Source organism: Cebus imitator, unplaced genomic scaffold, assembly GCF_001604975.1.
Source record: "Cebus imitator isolate Cc_AM_T3 unplaced genomic scaffold, Cebus_imitator-1.0 Scaffold8, whole genome shotgun sequence".
Taxonomy (NCBI): Eukaryota; Metazoa; Chordata; class Mammalia; order Primates; family Cebidae; genus Cebus; species Cebus imitator.
This window is the reverse complement of record NW_016107323.1, coordinates 5,847,347-5,858,674: the sequence shown is the minus strand read 5'-3', so window position 1 is coordinate 5,858,674 and position 11,328 is coordinate 5,847,347. Positions and strand designations below refer to the sequence as shown.

General features: G+C 48.5%; 1 protein-coding gene across 1 annotated transcript in view; it reads left to right on the top strand.

Annotated features, from left to right (window-relative positions):
- Window positions 1-215: 215 nt before the first annotated feature.
- The window catches only part of SSH1 (slingshot protein phosphatase 1), a 67,362-nt gene continuing 56,249 nt past the window's right edge, over window positions 216-11,328 (top strand). The window contains exon 1 of the mRNA XM_017541372.2: window positions 216-1,278. The gene's annotated coding sequence lies outside the window, so the exon portion shown is untranslated. The remainder of the gene's footprint in view (window positions 1,279-11,328) is intronic.

Below are 11,328 nucleotides of genomic sequence, written 5' to 3'. Positions count from 1 at the left end.
TTTTTTGAGATGGAGTCTTGCTCTGTTGCCTGGGCTGGAGTGCAGTGGTGGCGATCTTGGCTCACTGCAACCTCTGCCTCCTGGGTTCAAGTGATTCACCTGCCTCAGCCTCCCAGGTAGCTGAGATTACCGGTACATACTACCATGCCTGTCTAATTTTTCTACTTTTAGTAGAGACGGGGTGTCACCGTCTTGGCCAGGCTGGTCTGGAACTCCTGACCTCAGATGATCCACCTGCCTTGGCCTCCTGCAGTGTTGGGATTACAACCGTGGCCAGCTGGTGTAGTTGTTCTTGGTTGAAGCTGCCACCTCCTGGTGGGTTTCCCTTGCTGCCCAGGCCCCGCCCTATGTTATCTCTGGACTGCTTTTCCTTCACCTCGGCTTCTGCTTCATTTCTGTCCTCAGTCAGCCCTGCATCTCTCCCAGCCATCACAGCTTTCCAGGTTTCTCTTTCCCATTCAATGGGCGCCTCTGTGCAACATAAAATGCATGCCAAGTCCCAGCGGTGCCGAGTTGTTTGGGGGGTGTGTGTGTGTTTCCTTCTCATTTCAGTTTGCTTTTCGAAAGAAAAAAAAAAATAAGTCATAGGTACTTCTGGAGCCCAACCTCTTGGCCTTTTAGCTTTCAGAAAATATTAAATATCTCTTTCTTGCATTTATATAAATAAACTGATAGCCTAGAACATTTTGTATTAAATGTTTAAGTCTTTTCGAGAACCACCAGGAGCTTTCGAGACCTACACACAGACAGCCCGATTCCTGGCCACCTTTCACTGTGCAAGACTTGCCTGGGATGGTTTTTTGAAGATGGTGTTCATCACTCAGCTGTGATTGCCTGGCTCGACAGAGGAAGTGGATTCTCTTTAAACACGGCCCCCTCCCCTTAAAAGAGAAAAACAGGATAAGATCCAGAACAACCCCGGAAAGTTGAGGGCCGAGGGCTAAAAGACTGTGCAGGGTAACAACACCAGATAGGAAATGCTCAGCTAACAGGACTCCATCCCCTGGACTGTGGCAGGAATGTGGGTCAACATTGGGAAACCTGAAAATTCCCCCACGGAAATGACTCCAAGGGACAGACCGGGATTGGTGAGGAAAGGGCACGGCTGCTTAGAAGTAGCCAGGTTTCCTGGATATCTTTATCTTTTTCCAACACCGGCTTGGAAAATGTGAGACTGCCACCCGAGGCGTGTTGTCAGTGGTGCCTGTGGTGTGATATTCTCTTTCTTTCTCTGTAGTTGGAGGCTGGGAGCGATGAAGATCGAAAGTTAAACCTCAGGTAAGCAGACTTTCCATTTTTGTTCCTAAGTCTTTCTCCCAAGCAGGTAAGGAATGCTCTTGTTCTTCTCCAAAGGGAAAACCTACAAAAAGAATATGCCAATTTTTCAGTGCCTTAGCAATTATTACCTAAAGCACATCTAAAACTGTAATGCTTTCAAATCCATACATATGTTTAGCTGCTTTAGTAATATTATATAACAGTTGGAAAAGAAGGAAAATAATTGCCATTATTCTACCACCCTTACATTACCATTTGGGGCATTTTTTTTTTTTTTTTTTTTTTTGTAGCTTACTATTTTTTAATAGAGATAGGGTCTCGGACTCCTGGCCTCAAGTGATCTTCCTGCTTGGCTTCCCAAAGTACTGGGATTACAGTCAAGAGCTACTGCTCCCTGCCTAACTTGAACATTTTTATGTATTTTCTTGCAGACTATTCTTCTGCTTAAAAAAAAAACAACCTAATAATCATGACACTCTGCCCACACTTTTTCATTCCGCTTTTGGTAAGGTGTTCCTTTGGCCATAAGCACTTTGCTGATTTGAAACAGATTCTCAACCCCCTAAATGTATCAATTCATGGTGCTTTAACTGTGCTTATGAGAAATCTTTAGCTCTGCTCATTTAAAAGATTCCAAGATGTAGTCCTCAGCTGATGTATTCATTAATGGACACAAAAACTTTTTTTTTTTTTTGTGCCAAAAATTAAGTCCTGCCTTTGTTTGGGTGTTTATAGATGATTCAGCCCTTTGTTATATTCATATAATATGTTCCTTCACACCAAGGAGCCAGTCTTAAACTCTGACCTCAGAGTTCAAAAAAAGTAAACAAACTTTCAGAGATATTGTTCTTTAAAAAAAAAAAAAGTCTGTTTTATCTCATGAGGGGAAGGAAAATTAATTGGAAGAGGAAATGTGTGTTCAGAAATTGGGGTCAACTGTTCATTACTGAGAGCAGGGTGTTCTGGTCAAACTCTCATGCAGAACTGGTAGAAATATGATCAGCTTTTCTTTGACGTTTCTGTGTGTTTGAGTGAAGGAAGGGGAAATACTCACTTTTATTGTGGCACACATGATTTCTAAAGATAGTGTGGGTAGGGAAATACTAGCCTGCCAGAATCAAAGAGATGAGATGTCTTATTTCTGCTGCTGGGTCTTCGCTTTTAGTGTTATGCTGAAGACACAGGACACATTTGCTGTGTCACTCTGGGGTTTTTGGTTGGTCAGGTCAGGGCCCACCTCAGGGTTCCCAGACTGTAAGCAGCTGGACTCCCAAGTGGGGGCAGTTGTGGGCTGAGTTGCAGATCAGACTGTCTGGGTGGAAGCAGAGAGGGGGTGGAGTGGAAGTCTGGAGACTGGCTGTCAAGGAGGAACTGAAAGAGGGGCTTGCCTGCCTTTTCAGAGCAGCTCCTGAGGTACCCAGCTCCCTTCCCCACAAATCCCCTACCCCAGATCCCTGCCCCCAGGTTCCCTTTCCCCTAGTCCCCTCTCCATCTCCCCTCCCCTCCCCCAGCTTCCCTCCCTAGATCTACCTCCCCAAGCTCCCATCCCCCAACCCCATCCACTCCCCAAGTTCCCCTCCCCCCAGTCTCCTCCCCATCTTCCCTCCCCCACTCCACTCCCCCTAGTTTCCGTCCCTAGCTCCACCTCCCCAAGCTCCCATTCCCCAAACCCCCTCCCTAGATCCACTCCCCAAGCTCCCCTTCCCCAGATCCCCTCCCCAATCTCCCTACCCCAAATTCCATCCCTAGATCCCTTCCCCCATCTCCCCTCCCTAAAGTCCCCTCCCTGAGCTCCCTTCCCCATAGCTCCCCCCAGTCCCTTCTCTCAAGCGTCCCTCCCCAAGTTCCTCTCCCCTAGATTTCCTCCCTAGATCCCCTTTGAAAGCTCCTCTCCCCTTCTCTCTTCCCCATCTGCCCTCCTCCAGCTCCCCTCCACAAGCTCCCCTCTCCCAGATTTCCTCCTTAGCTCCCCTCCCAAACTCCCCACCCTCAGGTCCCCTCCTTGAGCTCCCCTCCTCAAGCTCTTTTCCCCCAGTTCCCTCCTAGAGCTCCCCTCCACCAAGTCCTCCTTCCCCAGTTCCTCCTGGAGCTCCCTTCTCTGGCTCCCCTCCCCCAGCTCCTTCCTGGAGATCCCCTCCCCAGATCCCCTCCCCCAGCTCCCTCCTGGAGCTCCCCTCCCCCATGCCTCCTCCCCTGGTTCCTCTCCAGCCCTTTCTTGGGGTTGGAATCTCTTCCATCCCTTGACCCCATCCCTCTCTGTCAGGGCTGTTATTGGTGAGAGAGCACTGAGTTCCGTCACTTAGACTATCTTTGGAACAAAGAGCTATTTTTATTTTTTAATTACCTTTAATAGCTTATAACATAGTGTTTTCAGTTAATATGAACTTATAAATGGCAGTGACATGAAAATGTGTATGTGGACTTTTCTCACTGGTATTTAACCTTTTTTTTTTTTTAATATATGTTTTTTAAAGGCTAGTCAAGTGAAGCAGTAGGAGTGGAGAAGGAACAAAGAAACCTATAACTGGTTGTGATCAATTAGTTGTAAACACCACTGCACTCGGACCAGCCTTAACCTTTTTTAAAATTAAAACATTTTATTTTTATTTTTTAGAGACAGAGTCTTAACTTTGTTGTCCAGGCGAGAGTGCAGTGGTATGATCGTAGCTCACTGCAGCCTTGAACTCCTGGGGCCAAGCTATGTTCCCACCTCAGCCTCCCAAGTAGCTGGGACTACAGGTGTGCCCCACCACACCTGGCTTATTTAAAAAAAAATTTTTTTTTTTTTTGAGACAGAGTCTTGCTGTGTCACCAGGCACCAGGCTCCAGGCTGGAGTGTAGTGGCGCAATCTTGGCTCACTGCAATCCCCATCTCCTGGGTTCAAGCAATTCTCCTGCCTCAGCCTCCCAAGTAGCTGGGACTACAGGCGCGCACCACCACACCCAGCTAATTTTTGTATTTTTTTTTGGTAGAGACGGGGTTTCATCTTGTTGGCCAGGATGGTCTCGATCTATTGACCTTGTGGTCCACCCATCTCGGCCTCCTAAGGTGCTGGGATTACAGGTGTGAGCCACCACGCCCGGCCTTAAAATGTTTTTTGAAGAGACAAGTTCTCACTGTGTTGTCGAGGCTGGTCTCAAATTCCTGGGCTCAAGTGATCCTCCCACCTCAGCCTCCCAAAGTGCTGGGATTACAGGCATGATGACAGCCACTGCACCTGGCCCTTTTCTCGCTAATAAAAGTCCCTTTCTCTGCCTGGTTGGGAGCTGCAGGGGACCTTACAAAGGGATGGGAAATAAGGCTTTGGCAGCTTTCCATATTGAATCCTCAAAACAGCCTTAGGAGGGAGATTTTCCCAGTTGGTGGTTGAGGCCCAAGATTGAAATTGGGAAATACTGTATTTGAAGCGAGACCTTCAACACCAAGTTGACCCTACTGTGCTGCATTGCTGGAGACCAGGTTCATAGTGCGGTTGAATTAGCTGTCTCAGACATACAGGTGAGGGAGCTTGCCTAAGGCCACCAGAGTGAATTAGCAGCAGCGCCAGGGCCAGCATCAAGGACTCATGCCAGCTGGTGGTGGGTCCCTCCTAGGATGTTGGATCATTGTGACTACCACCGAGAGTCCTTCTGTGCCACTCTCAGCAGGTCCCCAATACCATTGTGACCAATGGGAGACCCTGAGCTGGGGTTGGAGTCCTGTGTTCTCATTCAGGGTGGGATGCTGGGCTCTGGGCTTGTCCCCCCTTTTAAGCCCCTCTTCAACCACCTTGACGTAGCACTCCCCTTTTGAGGCACAGGACACCACCCTGCCTCCTGACCTTCCTTGCCACACAAGAAAAGTTGTTGTAGCCTGGTTTAAGCTTTGACTGAAACTCATTCACACCCATGTGGTAATTTGCATTTTTAGGCCTTTTCTCTCTGAGTCTCTCCTAGAGAAGAAAATTATGGAATAGTTTGTTCCCTTTTGTTTGTTTGGGGTCGGGAGAGTTAGAGATTTCTCTTTGTTTCCAATGGATCCCGAAGGCGAACTGCCATTACCTCGTCTCTAAGAAAAACTGGAGGTAGCAGGATATTTCTCTCTCTTTTCTCCCCTTCGCCTAGCCTTAACTAATAGTTTCATCTTTTGGGTCATCCAAAAAGTCAGCTCTGCTTCTTGCATATTCAATAAATTGCAGGGACACATGGATTGGATTTTCCGAGTCACCTGCCTTCTTTTTCCCAGGTTCCCTGGTGGCACCTCTTTGGTCCTCACACCTCCTCTGTCCTGTCACAGAGGGACACCTCTGGACCCATCCCCTCTACCTTGGCATATCACCCCTGGCCTCTCGAGCCTTCTTCCTGCTGGTCCCCAAAGTCTTCCCTGTGTTCTGGTGTCACTGGTGTTGCTGGCCTGTCCACCGTCTACTCTTACACGTGCCTCTGCCAGTCCACGGACCTACTCCCTGCTCCCCAACCACACGCATTCCCTAGGCCGGTTCCTTTTCACCTGGCCACAGTCCTCATAGCCAGTGAAAAGTACTCCCACCCCAGATGTTTGTGACTTCCCTCTCTTCAGAGAAAGCAGGAGGCCCCTGGTGTCCCTCTCTGTGACAGGCACCACACCTACCTTACGTGGCAGGTCTGTGTGTCTTTGTCGCATCCCTTAGTGACAGGGCCTCATTTCTCTGCCTTCATGTAGCATTTAAACAGTTTAAATGGCAGGGCACGGTAGCTCACACCTCTAATCCCCAGCACTTTGGAAAGCCAAGGCAGGATGGATCACTGAAGCTCAGGAGTTCAAGACCAGCCTGGCCAACATGGTAAAACCCCCCTCTACTAAAAAAACAAAAATTAGCCAGGCGTGGAGGTGCATACCTGTAATCTCAGCTACTCAGGACGCTGACGCAGGAGAATTACTTGAACCCAAGAGGTTACAGTGAGCTAAGGTTGTGCCACTGCACTCCAGCCTGGACAACAGAGCAAGACTCTGTCTCAAAATAAGTAAAGAAATAAAATAAATAAAAATAAACAATTTAAATGGATGAAACTTTGACCCTGCAGTCAATTCCAGACATGTAGGAGAAATAGCAAGGTGTAGGGGGAAGGCAGTGGGGTTCCGAGTCAGGCAGACCTATCTGGCTCCTGTGCCAGTTACCAAACCCAACTCCTGGCTGTGTTACCTCTGTGTGTTCCTACATCTCTGTGGTCGTCAGTTGTTCCACCTGTAAAACAGGGATGACACTACGACCTTTCAGGGTTGTGGAGTAATTTGTCTGATACTCCTTGCCCAGGCCAGGCGCAGTGGCTCACGCCTGTAATCTCAACACTTTGAGAGGCCAAGGTGAGTGGATCGCTTGAGCCCAGGAGTTCAAGACCAGCCTACGTAATATGGCAAAAAAAATCTCAATAAAAAATAGAAAAATTAGCTGGGCATGGTGGCACACGTCTGTAGTCCCAGCTACTCAAAAGGCCGAGGTAGGAGGATCACTTGAACCCAGGAGCTCGAGGCTGCAGTGAGCCAAGATTGTGCCGCTGCACTCCATCCTGGGTGAAAGAGCGAGACCCTGTCTCAAGAAAAAAGTTCCTTGCCCAGAAACAGGTCCATGGTGGGCTTGGTTGCTACGCTCGGTCTTCACCAGGTATTGCTCATGTGTAGTGTTAGTTCACGCCCCAGGAGAATTAGAGGGGCCGACTCCCTGCAGGTGCTGGGGCCAGGTTTGAGAGGGTGCCCACCCCAGATGCTCGTTGACTGGGAATAGGCTGCCTCCTTTACCCGGCTACATTCCTGTAAGATGCAAATAAGAATACAGACTTGGAGGAAGCAGTGTTGTGATTCAGTTTTTCTGAAGGCCTTCTGGGAAGTGTCTGAGGAACTGATCATCTCACGCCCGGCACACAGGTGATTGCAGCAGAGCAGTATAGATCCAGTTCCCTTGCTCTCCCCTGCCTCCCTCATGTGCAGGCTGCTGCTGGCCGCTCGCAGTCCCCCTTTGGAAGCTGTGCCGTTCAGACTGTGGGAATTGGTGTGCAGATGGCCCTGCTGGCAGCAGCTTCTGGCTCCCTTGCCATCCTGGGAGCCGGCTTAGTCTGGCATGAGACATAAGTAGTTGTGGGCCAGGCAAGACACTGGGGAGATAATATTGTCCCCAGGGTGTGGATCAGGAGTGGAGTGAAGTGTTTTTTTTTTTTTTTTTTTTTTTTCAGTCCAGCATTTCCAAGTCAAATGTGGGAACATAATCATTAGAATGATTGTAATTTGGTTATTTGTGATTGCCTGTCCTAGCAAAGGTTTGGGCCAGAGCAGCAGGATTTTGTCTCTTCTGTGTTATTTGGTTTCAGTGGTAAACTGTGAACCCCCTGACTCCTCTGCCTTTCTCTCCACACTCCCTTCCCCTTTTGGTCTCCACCTGGAAGTCCCCCAGGGAACCCATTCCCCTTGCAGCCTTCTGAAGTGTGGTTTTGCCTTCTCGCACTCCCTACAGTGTCACAGTGGATGGGGTTGGCATGCCATTGCCCTGCAGACCATACGTCCCCTTTTCAGTGAGCACCCCTACTTTTGCAGCTGTCCACCCTCTGGGGTTCCTCCCTGCCCTTGGTGCTCCGTCTTAGCCTGGGCTTTGTTGTCTTTGTTGCCAGTCTGCCCAGTTAAAGTCCTGCCAAGAGGTGTCACACAGCCACTGCATCCAAGTTCCGTGTTCATGCTGAAGACGGACGTGTGTATAGGTTACTGTATCAGTCATCTCTTGCTGTATAACAAGTTATCACTAACTTAACTGTTAAACAATGCATGTTTATTTTATTTTATCTTTTAATTTTTTTCTTTTTTATTTGAGATGGAGTTTTGCTCTCGTTGCCCAGGCTGGAGTGTAATGGCGTAATCTCGGGTCACTGCAACCTGCACCACCCGGGTTTGAGAGATTCTCCTGCCTCAGCCTCCCAGGTTGCTGGGACTACAGGCATGCGCCACCACACCTGGCTAATTTTGTGTTTTTAGTAGAGACGGGGTTTCTCCATGTTGATCAGGTGGGCTCAAACTCCTGACCTCAGGTGATCCGCCTGCCTTGGTCTCCCAGAGTGCTGGGATTACAGGCATGAGCCACTGCACCCGGCTCGTGTTTATTATCTCACAGTTTGCGTGGGTCAGGGATCTGGACACAGTATCGCTGGGTTCTCTGTTCGGGTCTCATAGACTTGCTGGTCAGGGCTGGGGTCTCATCTGAACCCCAGGTTCCTCATTTAAGCTCACGCGGTTCTTTTCATGTTCCTTTTTTTTTTTTTTGAGATGGAGTCTTGCTCTGTCACCCAGGCCAGAGTGCAGTGGCACGATCTCGGCTCACTGCAACCTCTGCCTCCTGGGTTCAAGCAGTTCTCTTCTCTCAGCCTCCCGAGTAGCTGGGACCACAGGTGCACACCACCATGCCCAGCAAATTTTTGTATTTTTAATAGAGATGGGGTTTTACTGTATTGTTCAGGCTGGTCTCAAACTCCTGACTTAAGGTGATCCACCTGCCTTGGCCTCCCGAAGTTCTGGGATTATAGGTTTGAGCCACCGTGCCCAGCCTGAGTTCATTTTCTTGCAGCTGTAAAATTCATGGCACTTGCTTTTTCAAGGCCAACAGAAGAGTCTGCTGCTGTAGGGTCTTATAACAGATTGTAATCACAGTAATGATTATCTCATCACCCTTAATGTACAGTGCAGCCTAATTAAGGGAACAACTCTTCCATCCTGTTCTCTGGTCCTGCCCACATTCAAAGAGAAAGGCTCACCCGTGTGCATGCACCAGGCAGAATTCTGCCCATCAGTCAGTCTGTGAGTTCTAGGGATGCCCCCAGTCTAATATAGAGAAAACACGTGTAAACAAGTAGGTTTTGATTCAGTGTTACAGATGTGCCTAGTTACGGATGGTAAGGGGTGCCTGGTGTTCAGGAATATGGAGAACGAGTCTTACAAAGTTTGACACCACCCTGGAGAACGCTGGTTCCCTCCACTCAGCACCCACATGCTTGTTTGTGCTCTGAGGCTTGGTGTCTCTTAGACTTACCCCACCTTTAATATGTTGACCTTAAAAATAACCACCCCTGTTGATTCTTGGATATATTTTTTCCCACAGCTTTGGACTTAGAGAGGGATGGGCACGGGTTTGGCTCCTATGTCTGTCCTTTGTCATGTCAGTAGACTATTATATGATCTTGAGCAGGCCTTAGTTCCAAATGGGCAATGTAGTATGCAGCTTGTAGGGTGGCTGTCAGAATTCAATGAGCTCATGACATGAACGTCTTCTCCCATAGTAGACTCAACAAGTGCCCCTGCCCGTACTTCCTTCATGGTAATAGCTTCTCTTGGAAATGATTCGTCTTTCTTTTTCTTCTCATAGGCGTTTTTCTCTCCTTAGCGTTTCCTTGGTATTTGGTACTTGCTTTATAGTATATGTGCTTAAGTACGTAAATGTTTCCTGCAGTGCGGGGCTGGCTGCATAATTTCTGGAGCCCAGTGCAAAATGAACGTGGTGGAGCGCCTTGTTAAAACATTAAGAGGCTGGGCACGGTGGCTCATGCCTGTCATCCCAGCACTTTGGGAGGTTGAGGCAGGTGGATGACCTGAGGTCAGGAGTTCGAGACCAGTCTGGACAACATGGTGAAATCCCGTCTCTACTAAAAATACAAAAATTAGTTGAGTGTGGTGGCACACGCCTATAATCCCAGCTACTTGGGAGGGTGAGGCAGGAGAATTGCAGGAACCCAGGAAGTGGAGGTTGCCGTGAGCTAAGATTGCACCACTGAGCTCCAGCCTGGGTGACAGAGTGAGATTCTGTCTCAAACAAACAAACAGCAACAACAAACGTTATTATGAATTTCAAGATGGTACCAGCGGAGTATTAAACCAAGTAGAGGGCCTTTCTGCACACATAAGAAGAAGCTGGCCCTACCCACTAGACTGGGAGCCACTCTAGGGACAGGGCCTGTTTGGCCTCCTGCCTCACAGCACCCAGTGTGCACTGGGTCCCTAGAGGTCTTGTAAATTGAGTATGTTTCCTGTTAAGCAACTGAAAGTGGTCTTGGATGTTCCGGAAACAAAGGACAGAGAGATTTCTTCCCACCATTGCCTCCATTGAAGTTGAGTGATATCGGTGCTTTTAGGTCAGTCTCAGTACCCCTCTGTCCTCATTTGTCTGCTTGTGAGCTGCTCATTCAACAGATACTTATTGAGTTCCTACTGTGTACCAACCCCTGTTTTAGAGGCTGGGAATATAGCAATGAACAAAATTAAAAACCCTGCTCTGGAGGCTGACATTCTATTGAGGGAGACAAGACAGTAAGTAAAATAAACAAGTACAATAGTGGTGTGTTGGTAAGTGCCCAGGTGAAAAAATCAAGCAGAGATGGAGGAGAGAAAAGGGAACACCTGAATCATACCCCACTCTGTGAATGGCCTTGTGTGCATTATTTCATTTAATCTTTGCGAAAATCCTGTAAGGACATTTAAATTCTCATTCTCTGGATGAGAAGACTAAGCCCCAGAGATATTAGCGGACTGATTTTTTTAGTAAACAGTAAAGCTGAGACTCTCATACTCCATGTCTCGTTGACTCCAAAGCTTGTGCTCTTCACGCCAAAATTCAAGCGCTGCCTCTCCTTTTCCTCCTCCCTATGTGTCAGAACCCCCCCATGGAAGACAGAATGGCATTTAGCGGAAGAACCAGGCTTTGCAGTCCATTTTCCCCGCTTGAGCCATTAGCGGTACCACTATGCATTTGGGCAGGCCCCATCGCCTCCCAGAGCTCTACTTAAAGCAGGGATTGTCACAGATCCCCTTCATGTGCTGTAGCCTGGAGAGCATCTAGGTGATAATGAGGCCAGCTTCTGTGGTGTGCCGGCCAGGCTCAGAGCTTTCTGCACTTGCTGTTACCTTGTCACAAACCTGCAATGTGGGGACTCTTCTCATTTTAGGAAACCAGTTCCACGAGGCTGGTGGGAGGCCTGAGCCAGGGAGTGAATGCAGGTTGCTGTGATTAGGGACCTGAGTCCTGCCCCCACCCCTGTGGCCTTGTAGGTAGTGGGCTCCCGTTG